The sequence below is a fragment of the Haemaphysalis longicornis genome, unplaced genomic scaffold (genome assembly GCF_048455015.1).
Source record: "Haemaphysalis longicornis isolate Haplotype H1 unplaced genomic scaffold, Haemaphysalis longicornis Haplotype H1 scaffold_8, whole genome shotgun sequence".
NCBI lineage: Eukaryota > Metazoa > Arthropoda > Arachnida > Ixodida > Ixodidae > Haemaphysalis > Haemaphysalis longicornis.
In genome coordinates, this window is record NW_027526445.1 from 68,893,575 (window position 1) to 68,906,776 (window position 13,202).

A 13,202-nucleotide genomic window follows, 5' to 3' on the forward strand; every position below is an offset into this window, starting at 1 on the left:
TTTCTTGCCTTCGTTCCAGTACGTACTGAATAAAACATTTGCACCCCATTTTTTCTTTGCGCAAGCATAAAAAGCGCAGCATAAAATCTCATTTGTGTGAGCGCTCAACGGCTACCACGGCACACATTCCCTTTGGCTTAGTCTTTTATACCCTCTTTTGATTGTTACCGACTCAAAACGCATGCTTAGAACATGTTGAAACACTGGGGTGAGCGCAAAAGCTTTCGCACGGCTTTCTTCAAATTATCGTCTGCACCCCTGGCTGGCGGAACCAGCCAAGCTGCGGTGAGCAGAAATCGAGCAGACGACCGGTTACGGAAGCTGCCGAGAAAGCCCGACAAGGAGCCGAAGGGATCCGAACACCTCCGAGTGGGCGGCGCTCGGGCAGCTTCTTATCTCTGCCGCTGGAGGGCGCTGCAATCAGTGGTCTCAGCGGCGCCAGTTTGGCGACTTTATCAAAACAAAGAGCACACGTTCGTTTTGTAAGCTGCGTCCTCACCTAATAATATATCTTACACCGTGGGCGTGGGTTCAATTCCCGGACGTGGCGGCCACTTTTCTGATGGAGGCGAAAAGTGAAAATGCCTATGTGTTTAAAATTTTGGCGCACGTTATAGATCCCCAGGTGGTTAAAATTAATCCGGTGCTTCTGGTGCACCTCATTGCCTACGTTGCGCTGGTGCGTTAAATCCTACAATCATTCGCAAGTGAGCTAGAAGGAAAGCAATTTCAGTCGGAGGATCTTAGCCGCATAACGGTGGCCAGTGGAGGCAAAGGACAGGAGAGGTTGTGGCATGAAGCTTTCCCAGAGCAAGTGAGCTCGAATGAGGGCCAAGAAAGGCGGCCACAATGGCAGGGTGGTGGCAGCTACCACTTTGTGTGCTCTGTCCACGGCCACACGTATGGACCACCCACCAGCAGTGACATTTGAGAGCACTTCTGGGCACCGTCACGTGCGTGGTTGTGAGGCTTCTGTTTCTGTTTACAGGCTCCAGTGTTCCTGACATCATGTGGTCTGGCTCAAGGCGTCCCAGAACACCTTTTTCCCCGATTACGGACTCAGCCGGGCATCCCGCATCTGTTGGCCAGCCCTTCCACGGCCAAGTGGACTACGTGTTCTTACACCACAACAAGGGCAACATCTCCCACCGCGGCCGAACGTGAGATCATTCCCTTATTTGCACACTTGCGCTAGCCCTGGCGGGCCTTGTTAGCTCACACGCCTGTATGAACCTTGCATTTTCCTATGGCCGACACCAGATTAGCCCTGCTTTATTACGGAGGAGGTGTCATGGGAGCCATCTTGAATGTAATTAAGATTCTGCTGCCAGGCTATGCACCGATTCACATGGCACATGTTGACCCTCCGCAATCAGGCGCACAGCCCGTCGCCTGTTTCGTCTGTACAGCTTCTGGATTTGCTGGGGGTTCTCGGCGTTTACTTGGTGACGTGGTCTACCCTCTGGCGGCACGATAGGGAGGCGGACAGCTTTCGATGCCGCAGCAATGGCAGACTCCGAAATTGCCTCAAAATGTGCCCACGCTTCATCAGATGCAGGCTGGCCTCGCAAACGCCGTAGCTGGGCCACATAGGGCGCCAGGACGTCCTCTTCCGGGCTGACCTCCTGCAGTGTGACGGGGTCGGTGGCAGAGTCCTGTTGTGAGGCCCGTAATGTCTCCTCCTCACCGTCCCCTTCCAGCGACAACGGCGGACAGTCGTCATCATGTTCTGCCGTGGGGGAGGTGGAAGGGGTTGCTGGCGTGCTTGAGGTAGGTGTGGGCACTACGGGGGAACTTGAGCAACGTGTCGAGGGGGTGCCGGTACCCGTCTCCTCCTGCTGCAGGTGTGTCGGGGGCACCATTTCCATGTTCTGAGATGGTGACACACGGTAAGGGTGGGCGTCATCACTCTGGAAATCTTGCTCTCTTAATGGCGGGCTGTCTGATTCGGCTGTCTGTACGGGCGAGGTCTGCCGCTGTAGGCATTGTGGGCTGTCATGCCTGGGAGGCTGTGGTGGACGCGCCTGGCCCGCTGTTTCCTGGCTTGCCCTGGCAGCCTCTTTTCGGTGCCATTCGCGGTGGTTTTGTAGGCCCTTTCTAGATGGAAATGTTTGCTCGCACTCCTGACAGGCGTGCCGTTGACGCGTTGGTACGGCGTGTAGGGATGCACCGGTACTACATTCGTGTATGGTTGGTCGTCGTCCGAGCGTGCCTCTGCAGTGTGAGCATACGTTTACTGTTTCGCGGATTCGTACACCATGATCCGCTTCCAGATGTCTCTGTAGCGACTGACGTCTACTTGTCCACGATACTGGAGAATACTTAGACTGGCAGCCCTCCTCCGTGCAACAAAATGTGGTAGGGGCCGGAAAAAACAGTCAGTATCTCACCCGATCGCTGCGGTTGTTCTCCCTCGGCAGGAGGCCCAGAGCCCGGTAGACCGGCCGAAGGTCCCTCATCCTCCATGGTTCGGTCCTTGGGGAGTAGGAGGAACACCTTTCAGCATGTACAACGGAGAGGAGAGGCAGCGGCAGTGGCAAAAACATACATGGGCATTTCAAATTGCAGTAGGGCAACAAACAACACAAGAATGCATAGAATAGACACGCAAATAGTGCAGAGCAAGGCTGCCAAAGAGATGCATAACAAACACAGGTTAGGTGGACACTGGCGAGCTAGTACTCTCAAAGTTTAAGCCTCAAGTTTGTGGTTTTTTGGCAGTGTTAAGGGCTCCTATCCGACGATGTTTTGCAGCCGGGCAAGCCTCGCGAATGCGACGAGGGTCCAATGGCCTGACTCCAGCCTTAGAGACCCCGCAGCAGGGAAACCGGGGTCTATTCACGGCCAGGCTATGCACCGATTCACGACCGACAAGGTCGTGAAAAGCGCAAGCAAGATACGCTTTCGTTAAGAAAAGTGCTGGGTTCTCCCTCCACCGGTGCTGTCTGAGGGCACTTGCTTTTTTCTACCGAATCCAGGCAATTTTGATCTGATCTGTTGTATGGGGGGGGGGTGCAGGCATTGGTGGGGCTGTTCGGCCCATTTAGTGACTACTTGGCTCTGCCCGTCCTGCCACCACTTGCTCGTTCTTGCAAAACCACACTGGAGTGCACTTGCTGTCGGCATGCACGTAGCAGAAAAATAAGCAGGGTGTCGATCAACTGGACTGATTGATGCATGGGGCCTATGGGGAGTTTCACAACTCCCACATCAAGTAACTCTGTTATCAGCCTCCTACAACATGAGCCTAAAATAAATGTGGCTGCAACAGCCCCTTCAAAGTGCCTATGGGGAGTTTCACAACTCCCACATCAAGTAACTCTTATCAGCCTCCTACAACATGAGCCTAAAATGAATGTGGCTGCGACAGCCCCTTCAAAGTGGCGTCTTACTTGGCACGCTCAGTGTCCACAGAACTTAGTAAGTAATTTGCACGTGGTCCCTGGAAAAGGTGCTTAGGGGACATGTTAGGCAGCTACCCGTCGTCCCCGAAACGATCGCTTTGGAGGGTGAAGCTGGTGGTAGCCGGGCTTCTTGGCCCTGTTTCAATGGGGGTTGGGCATAGCACCAACGGAGGCCTGCCGTGGCGCAAAGTTGGCCGATACAACGATCACATCATCATCGCTGCCTTCAGATGAGAGGATCTCAATGGCCTGGTCCCATTTGGAGTTTCCGGTCGGTGCAGCAGGTAAGGGCGTCTTGGGCTGTGAAATGGCGAGTACATTTGTGGTTGCCACGGGACCATTCTTCGATGATTCTCCAAGTTTCCCAGAAACGCCGCTCTCACCACTGGTGCCCAGAAGGGAGGTTGCGAGCCACTGAGCGACCGCTGCATTTGCATCCAGCACTAATTTGGGTAGGGATTGTGCTGAATCTGCAGTTCCACAGGCTGAAATTCGAGTCCAGCCCTAGGTTGGGGAGAGATTGTGCTGTATCTGCACTTTCGCAGGAGATAGCGGTGTCAGTGCATACACTTTCTGTGGTTGCATCATGGAAGGAGTTTGGAGGAGACGGGAGAATTAGATCCACACCTTCGCAAATGGGTTGCGTGTTTTTAGCAGCATTCACTTCTAAATCAGCATCAGGATGCTGATTACGATCAGGCACACCACCAAATGCCTCTCGACAGCTGTGAGAAACGCACGGGTGCCTGCAGCTCCCCTCGCCCACCTTTTTGCGTTTCCTGGCCGGCGGGGAGGGGGGCGTGCCCGTGACGTTGCTGGTGCGGCCAAGATCCCCCAGCTCGAAGCGCTGCTTCTGCGACAGCAGGGTCAGCTGCAGCATATCGGTGCCTTGCTCCGTGGTGCCGTCCGCTTCCAGTTGCACGTTGCAGCCGTTCAGACAAGCGGGTCAGACAACAAGTCGCAAAAAGTGCACAGATAAGTATCCAAACAGCCAAGTTTTGCACCCAGCAAGCTTGAATGTCAAGAAAATGTGATGGCTCATTTCAGCTGACAGACCGCGCACACATATGCACCAAATTTAGGGCTTCTCCCCTAATACTGTGAGGAATTTTACCTCTTCAAAGACACAGGCGGCTGTGGTACCTTGGGAAAATCATAGTTGAGAAAATGCGTGAAGTTCTTGCATTTTTAAGGCACTGGATAATATGCGGCATGCAACGATGGAAAATGTTTTGCATTTGTCGTGTTACAGCCTGCTTGCAAAAACCTTGAATGAGTCAGTATACTCACAAATGATTGCTTATTTGGGGAAATATACGCACCAATTTCATGAAGTATAATCAGAAATTTGACAGTCATGCAGGATACAAGGGACTGCCTTTAAAACTGCTATTTATTTACTAAACCATAATGCTGGGGAAAAAATTAAAACTGGCGTGCAGGGCTTTGTCCTTCAGTTTAGCTGCCCAGCATTAGCTCTCTTCTGCTCTCAATCTCCTAAGGCGATTTCTACGCTCTACGGTGTTCCCGTTTTTACACGTAAAGTGAACGCAAGAGAGAATGGTTGCTGCCCGAAAGGTGAAGCTGCTTACGCTGGGTGCTGTGAGTGCGGAGTGGTGGAGTGGTGGGTGTTTCAGGTGTCCGCGGTGTGGGCACCGGGATTCCGCTGTTGCGCCACCTGTCTCCTGGAGCCCTGTTGCTTGCCATTCTGCTGGTGCGTCAGCTTGTGCTGGGCCTGGTCATTCTGCTCCTGCGAAAGAACAACAGAAAAGCAAGGAAGACAGTGCGAGGTAAAGCAGGAAGCAAGCGTGTAGGGCGGTGTTTCTATAAACACCACCCTACGTGTGAACAGGGTTTAGTTAGTGCGGATTGTGCATTCTTAATGCAGGGGGGAAGCGGGAGAAAGGAGAGAGAAAAAGTGACGGAGCTAGCGAGCAGGTGGCGGTTTGTTTACATTGTTAGAACTGTTTTTATGCAAGCGGGGGCATTGCAGTTATGCTAGTGAAACAAGCCGTTATGCGGGAAAGTTTAGGGCGGAAATAGAGCAGAAAGATGAGAGAGGAGCGGGCATGCAGTGGCAGAATACTTTAGGGAAGCAGGCTCGTGCAGCAGCGGCTTTGTACACTGGCAGCATCAATAGGGCACTGGGGAGGAGGTTGTTGGAAAGGTGAGGGACCAGAATTCGTCTGGCCTGACCGAGAAAGTACAGGGCCAAAGCCCTGCCCGGAGCATCCACATCATCCAAGGTGCTCATAATGGACCTTAGTGCCAAAAGCTGGCCCATTGTTTCGAGGCATGGTAGGCCGAAGCCCCCCAGACGCCTAGGGAGGCGGATTGCGTCCCGTGCCAACCTCTCTGTCCCACCCCCCCCCAAAGAAACTAAGAATAGAGCGGGTCAGTTTCTGCGAGCTGTGGGCCTGCGGCTGCGTCACCCTTGCAGCGTAAAAAAAACTTGGGTATGAAGACACATTTGATTAGGAAGCACTTTTCATTGTAAGAGAATTGAAAGATGTTTGCTGTCTGTATCTCCTTCTCAATGTCACTCACAATACTGGGAAACATATTGGGTGAGACTCCTGCCCTGTCAAACAAAATGCCCAAGCAGCGCGCCGTTGATACCTGACGAAAACCGGACGGGAGTTCAATATCCCCCACCCCAATTTGTAGCACTACTTTTGTTAACGTTTAGTTTAGCACCAGATAGTGCGGCGTAACAATCGGTCTCCGGGTCTGCGGGATTTCCAGTTGTCTGCTCTAGTATGCTGCCTAGGGAAGCGCGGGCTATCTCGTCATGTAGGGTTTCTTCTTCGCGAGGCGGTTTCCGTCTACAATAAGGCAAAGGATAACCGGTTTGTGGTCCGACACGTAGCTAGCATCGTGTGGAAAACTGGCAACCTTAATATCTGTTATGGTGGTTTTTACGTGACCATTTAGGTAAAATCTATCAAGGCGGCTTTGCGAGGTGCCCCGCCGCCAAGTGGCCTCAAAGTTATTTCCCTGTCTTAGAATCTCTGTGTCCTCTAGACCAAAGTCTCTAACCAACAAGCCCAGCTCGGCCGCATTCCATGTAGGTCTTCTCTGACCTGGCCCTCTAACATTTCTATACCTTAGAAGGACTTGTTGTTGGGCGAGTTGGTGCATTTTCTCAGAAGTGGTAAACTGCGCTAAGGAAGACACCACACAGAGAGAGGTACACAAAGACAGGCGCAGACTTGGAACTGAAGTTTATTCGACGCAGAAACACACATAAAAACACATGCGGGCCTATCATTGTGTTTGCGTGAAATCCTAAAACAAATGCAAAACATAACATATCAACAACATGTGGTGAGCATTATCACACACGCTCTTCGATAAACATCTCACTGTTTTAGAGCACAATCGACATTTCGCTGACACAGTCATGTCCCTTTTTTCTTATATGGTAAGCCTTGCGAATCTCTCTTGCTCGGCTATTCTTGCACCTACATAATATCTTAACTTGCTTGAAGAGAGGCTCATAGAGTGGCTTACACGTGCATGCCGAGCAATGATTAGGCAGATGTCCACTTGCGTGATTCTTAATTGAAAGATCGTGTTCGCGCAACCTCTCGTTCACGCACCTGCCAGTCTGTCCGACGTACACTTTGCCGCAGGAAAGGGGAATCTGATAGACTACTCCAACGCAGCAATCAACGTAGGAATTGTTGTGCTTCTTTACGCACCCTTTCTGCCTATTGTTGCCCCTTTCAATGCGCGAACACATCCTGGCAAGCTTTAGAGTTGCCGAAACGCCACTTCACGCCATATCTCTTCATGACCTTCTTAAGGTTATGGGACGTCTTGTGAACATAAGGCACAACTCCACGTTTTTTGTTGCGTTCACTTCCGTTCTCAATACTAGCGTTTTCCGTTCTTAACTTGTTTAATAGTGCCTGCGCTGCGGAAGGCACGACTGATTGCGGGAAACCAGCTTGATTTAACCTTGTAATCTGCGCTTCGAAGCTTTCTTGAGCTTTGTGGGGGCACGAATTCTTTAAAGCCGACATGATGCACTGGGAAGCTATAGCACGCTTGATGGTTTTTGAATGTGCTGAATCGTATGGCAACAAATCTTTTTGGGACCTTGGTTTATACTTCCAGCACACATGGTTGTCACAGAATGTTATAGCTATGTCTAAAAACTGAATTCGGTTATCTTTTGTTAGTTCGTGGGTGATGGTTAGCCCTTTGCCATGGCACCTAAAAACACTTAAAACCTCTGCAATGGCGTCTTCATAGGTATTGGTGGGTCGCTTTTTTAAACGTACAAGGAAGTCGTCAACGTAACGAAAAACAGAAACAACCTGGTCGCAGTCAAGCCCCTCATTCAACGCCCTGTCAATTTCTGATAAAAACACATGGCACAACAAAGGAGCAACACATGAACCTATGCATGTACCCTGTTTCTGCACATAAAGGGCCTCGTCAAATTGTACAACAGTAGATGTGAGGTGAAACTCAAGCAATGCTAGAAACCTATCAACAGTTATCCCAGCTGAGTTCTGAAAAGCCACTTTCCCCATGAGATTCAATACTTTTCCGAACAACCTTAAACAATGCATCTTGAGGGATGGAATAAAACAGGTCTTCTATGTCAATAGAAAAAGCATGGCCAATAGCTTCGTTTCATTGTAAAAAACTTATAACCGTTCCCGTGTTCTTAGTTTCAAATAGGTCCTTAACGTCTAGTTGCTTCAAACAACTCTGCAGGAACCTACTAACTTTGTTCTGCCAAGTACCTCTTTTACTCACAATTGTGCGGTAGGAAACGTCCTGTTTGTGCGTCTTTGCAGTGAAGAACAGTCTCGGGCAGTCTCCTTGGCTCCTGTTGACTGAGGTGGCCAGTTTTTGCAGCTCCATCTCTTTGCACATGGCCAGTGCCGTCGCTTTGACCTTTGCTGTCTTCACTGACACACGCCTGAAGTTCTTTTGCGCGGGAGCTCCCGCTTTCGCGTCAAAAAGCACAGTCGGCAATACAGCAAACCCTCCTTCCTTATCCTGCTGCAGAAGGCGTAGGTCATTGTCTCTAAAGAAACACACGATACCTGAAGTGGGGTCCGTCCGACTTCCTGACCGTCCTTGTGAGGCTGTCAACTCCATCCAATCGACACCTTTGTTGGTCCTCTGCAACGTATTCTTGGCGAGGCTGCGGTTGAGGGTCAGCCATTCATGCGGTTCCAGTGAAGTTTCAATGCTGTATTTGGGCCCTTTCCTAAGTGTGGTCAAGAACTTCTCGGGAACCAGGCCTCCACCAAGCAAAGTAACGTTGCCAGATGTCTGCCTGTTGTCCTTTTTCACCTTTCCTAAGGCACCGTGGAGGTAATAACGCCACCAATGCTCTGTCGTCTGTGCTTCTAGTTGTTTGGCATCACGCAGCTTGATGACGGCGAGCCAAGCAGGATAATGAGCATAGAAATAGTGACGTAGCACTTCGTTGAACCTCCGCGTCTGGTCCTTCAACTCCTCTCGTATGATCTTGCAGACTTTTTTCCCATGCTTCCAGGACGGCTTCGCACGTCCGTACAGGCGGAGTACCTCTTCAGGAACCACATTCTTTCTAATGTAGAACGCGTAGAGTAATGAACGGCACTTCGCAGTGACGATGTCAGTGATGATTTCCAGGACACGACTAACGTGCGCACGAAACGCGCGCGCGACTCTGTCCGTCTTGCTGCCACAAAAAAATGTGAACATCCTAGCCAGTTCACGTATCAATTGACGGGGGTGGGCGAGCGATCCGCGCTACGTAATAAAGAGCTGTGGATACACACGCCTTTATCACGTAGGCTCGCTCATTGAGGGACAACTTGGAGTGTTGTGCTACTTCGTAAACGTAAACAGGTCCCTCAGCGCTAATGACGAGAAAATGGAGCGCCCTGGGACGCTGCAGGTCTGGTGTGGGCTGCTGATCTCGGGCAGCGCCAATGCCAGCCGCCTGGACAAAAAAACGGGTAGCTACCACCTTGTAATCGTTGTTTAGTAACGTGTTCGGCGGTATGCGCTCGGTTCCGACGGGTCACCCCCGCCTTGGCAATGAGGACAATATGTCCCTCGCCGAACGAGTCGGGCCGAGCTTTGTGCTGCAGGAATTTGTTGATCATGTTTAACATCGGTTCTCTTAGTACAGGAAAGAACGCCTTGTAGAAAGCTAGGGGTATGCCGTCTGGCCCTGGCCATCTGCCGTCTGGCCGTTCATACCACCGATCGCTTCCCACAACTCCTCGCCTGTCACCGGAGCAGTAAGGGCGTTCGCCAGCTCCTCGGGGAGCTGGGGAAGCTCACCACAGAAGTCCCTCACCTTCTCCTCGAACTCCTGCGTGGGCTGTCGCTCTTCTGCCGCCCTAAATAAACCACTGAAGTACGTTGCAAAGACCGCCCTAATCTCCTCAGGCCTGGAACTGTTGCTTCCATCAGGCAGCAACACGTGAGGCACATGTGCTGGCCCGATTTCCTCAACAGTTCCAGCCTTAATGTGCCGCAACGCTGCTGGGTTGGAAAGCGGCCTACTCAGTACCGCAGCCCTGCATGCCGTGCTGGATGTTTGGCGTAGAAGCCTCTCATAGCACACGCGCAGCAGGCTTTGGTAATCGCGCATCAGCGCAGTCATCTGCTCGCTCTTAGTTACTCTTAGCCTGCGCAGGATCTCGTCAAGTTCGTGTGAAATGCGAGCCTTACGTTCACGGCCTGCCTCGACGAATATCTCGCGCCAGCTGAGCTTAAACGCATCCCAGGCGCCATTGCACGGCACGGTTCGCAGCCGGTCACGGGTGTTGGGTACGCTAAGCGGGTCTGCTGCTAGACTAGCATCCATCCGCCAGGTGTTTTCAAATCAAATCAAATCAAATTTTATTTTCAATAATACAATGTTGAAGGTCACCCTGGCATAAAAGCTGCTAGACGCAGCTTGACGGGGCCAGGGGGCCCAATATAAACTTCAATGACATGCATTCGTACAGTGATAATTAAAAACAACAAAATTTGTACAATCATGTTATATACCAAGTATATTTAAAAAAACATCTGTGTAAAAGCAGCATTGAATTTGCAACAGAAGGGGAGCAGGCAATCGCAGACAAAACGTTTCTCGTACTTCACACTTACTAAAAGCATTCAACAAACCGACCGACAAAATATGCGAATAAAACTCTGTACACAACATTTACCTATTGACATAGGCATCACGAAGGGCATGTCGTGTAAACCTCCACCCTGAAAATTCGATTCTGTTTCTGTTTAATATGGACGGAATGTTATGTGCCAATGCTTGGAAAAAGTGATTAGTTCGGGGAAATGGTACTAGCCACATATCAGGTTTGCGTGTTGAGTAATTCTGGGTCCGGATTGTTAGGCAAGATAATCGTTTCAGGAACTGCTGATTGAAAGCAGCAGAAAAGTGGAATTGGAAAAGCAGGCAGTAATCGTATAGATTATCGATCTTTATTAATTTATGCTGTGCAAAAAGTGCTCGAGTGGGATGAAGGTAGTGTACGTTGTTAATGCAGCGAACCGCCTTCTTCTCTAACAACATTAGGGTGGTAATATTATTTTTTGTTGTAGTGCCCCAAACCAATGTGCAATAGTTTAAACGTGATCTAAAAATACAGTGGTGAATTTGAAGTTTGATACTGAGTGGGAAGAAGTCCCGGCCCCGATACAGTACACCCACAGCAGAAGATAGTTGTTTGGTCAACATTTGAATGTGTGCATCCCAGCTCATGTGACGTGAAAGCACCACACCCAAAACTTTGTGTTGCTCTACTAGATCGAGCTTAGAATTACCTAGATAAAGGTCTTCCGTAACAGATACACGTTTATTTTTTGGCGTGAACAAGATAGCTTTTGACTTTTTTGTGTTGATTTTTAAGCAGTTTGCTTCGGACCACTCGCACAGTTTATCTAGAACAGCATTTGCAGCAGAGAACAAGTCAGTAACGTTCGTGTCGTCAGCATATAAGACAAACTGTGAGCGGTTATCGATACAAATGAGATCATTCACGTATACGTTAAATAAAAAGGGGCCTAAAACACTTCCTTGTGGTACACCGCACCGTATTTGTTCAAATGACGACTGATACCCATTTATCGCCACGCATTGTTCACGTCCGTTGATATAAGATTGCATAAGTGAATGCGGCACCCCACAAATTCCATACTGATTTAATTTCTGAAGTAATATATTATGATTTAGTGCATCAAAAGCTTTGCTGTAGTCAACAAATATTCCCAGAGTTAGTCTACTAGCTTCAATGTTTTTTATTACTAATTCCTTTTGTACTAAGAGGGCGGACTCGGTCGAACAGCCCTTCCGGAAGCCATGCTGGCATTCAGACAAAATTTGGTGTTTTTGAAAGAAGGCATTCAGGCGGGACAGAATAATTTTTTCTAGAGCCTTTGAAAAAATTGGAAGGACCGATATAGGCCTGTAGTTGGCGGCATCATTCTTGTCCCCTCCTTTGAATATAACCGACACTTTCGCTCGTTTCATTTTAGCTGGGAAGCATCCGGTTTGCAGGGCAAGGTTATAAACATGAACTAGGTAATAGCAGATGACGTCGAGGACATGTTTGACGGGGCGTATTTGTACATTGTCAACATCGACACTTTTGCTTTTTTTGAGGGACTCAAAAGTGCGCTGCACTTCCGAAAAGTCTGTTGGCTGCAAGAACGCGGTATCAGGAATGTTGCACTGAACACGGTACGATGAAACACTGGGAGGTACGGTACTAGGAATGGCGTTGATGTAATGAGCATTGAAGTGTTCGGAGAGAGCAGTATTATTCAGCGCTTGGCCATTAAGAATCATTTCAAATTTATCATTTGGCACTGTGCGGGCATTCAGGGCATCATTGATAATTTTGCAGACATGGTCTGGACACGAAGTTTGGGCCTCATAAAATAGCTTCTGGTAATAAATGGTTTTCGTTTTGCGCAGCTCAGCGGTCACCCGGTTGCGAATTTTCTTAAAGGAAGCGAGGGTAGAAATGTTCCGTGTTTTTAAGAATGAGCCGTACAGTTTGTTTTTTTCTTCAATCATTTTTATCAGTTCAACACTGATCCAGGGTTTTCTTACACGTCTTGGGGGCTTGAAAGTTTTCATTGGAAAGCAAGTATTGTAGTGCTTAGTGAATATGGTCATGAAGGAATTGTACGCATCGTCTGCATTGGTGCTGTTCATAACTGGTGTCCAGTTGCTGAAGAGTATACCATTTCGGAACTTTTCCAGGCCGCAATCAGTGATGCTTTGATAGCTAATCTTAGGAGCTATCGGTTTACGTTGTGATGCGCATTCCGAGTAGGCCAGGAACACCGGGCAATGGTCGCTTAAAGGAGCCATGAAGAGAAAACACAAGTTTGGTTCATTCAAAAGATTGTCTCTTTAGAATCATACTGACACCACTTTTAACGTAAACTTCACTCAAATAAGCTACATAATTAGGAAAAACGGGAATGGTCATGTGACCCACCAGCTCATTTCCCGCAACTGAACCTATGATGTCACATGAGCTAAGCTCTGCGATTGGCGGAGGCTGGCAGAAGCAGACGAAAATTAGGTAGAGCTTACAAACTAGACGAACGAGCGATTTGCGCTTAAATTTAGGGCACATTCTTTACAAAGCAACAAGAATGATGGGACAAACAGTGGAAGTTACGAAAGCACATGTAAGCATAGAAGTACTGATGCGTTCTGCTGTTCGTACTGCGCACAGCATGCTTGGCTTAGCTGCACAGCACTATGGGGCTTGGGGTTGTCTCAGATGACACTGGCCGATTGACGCA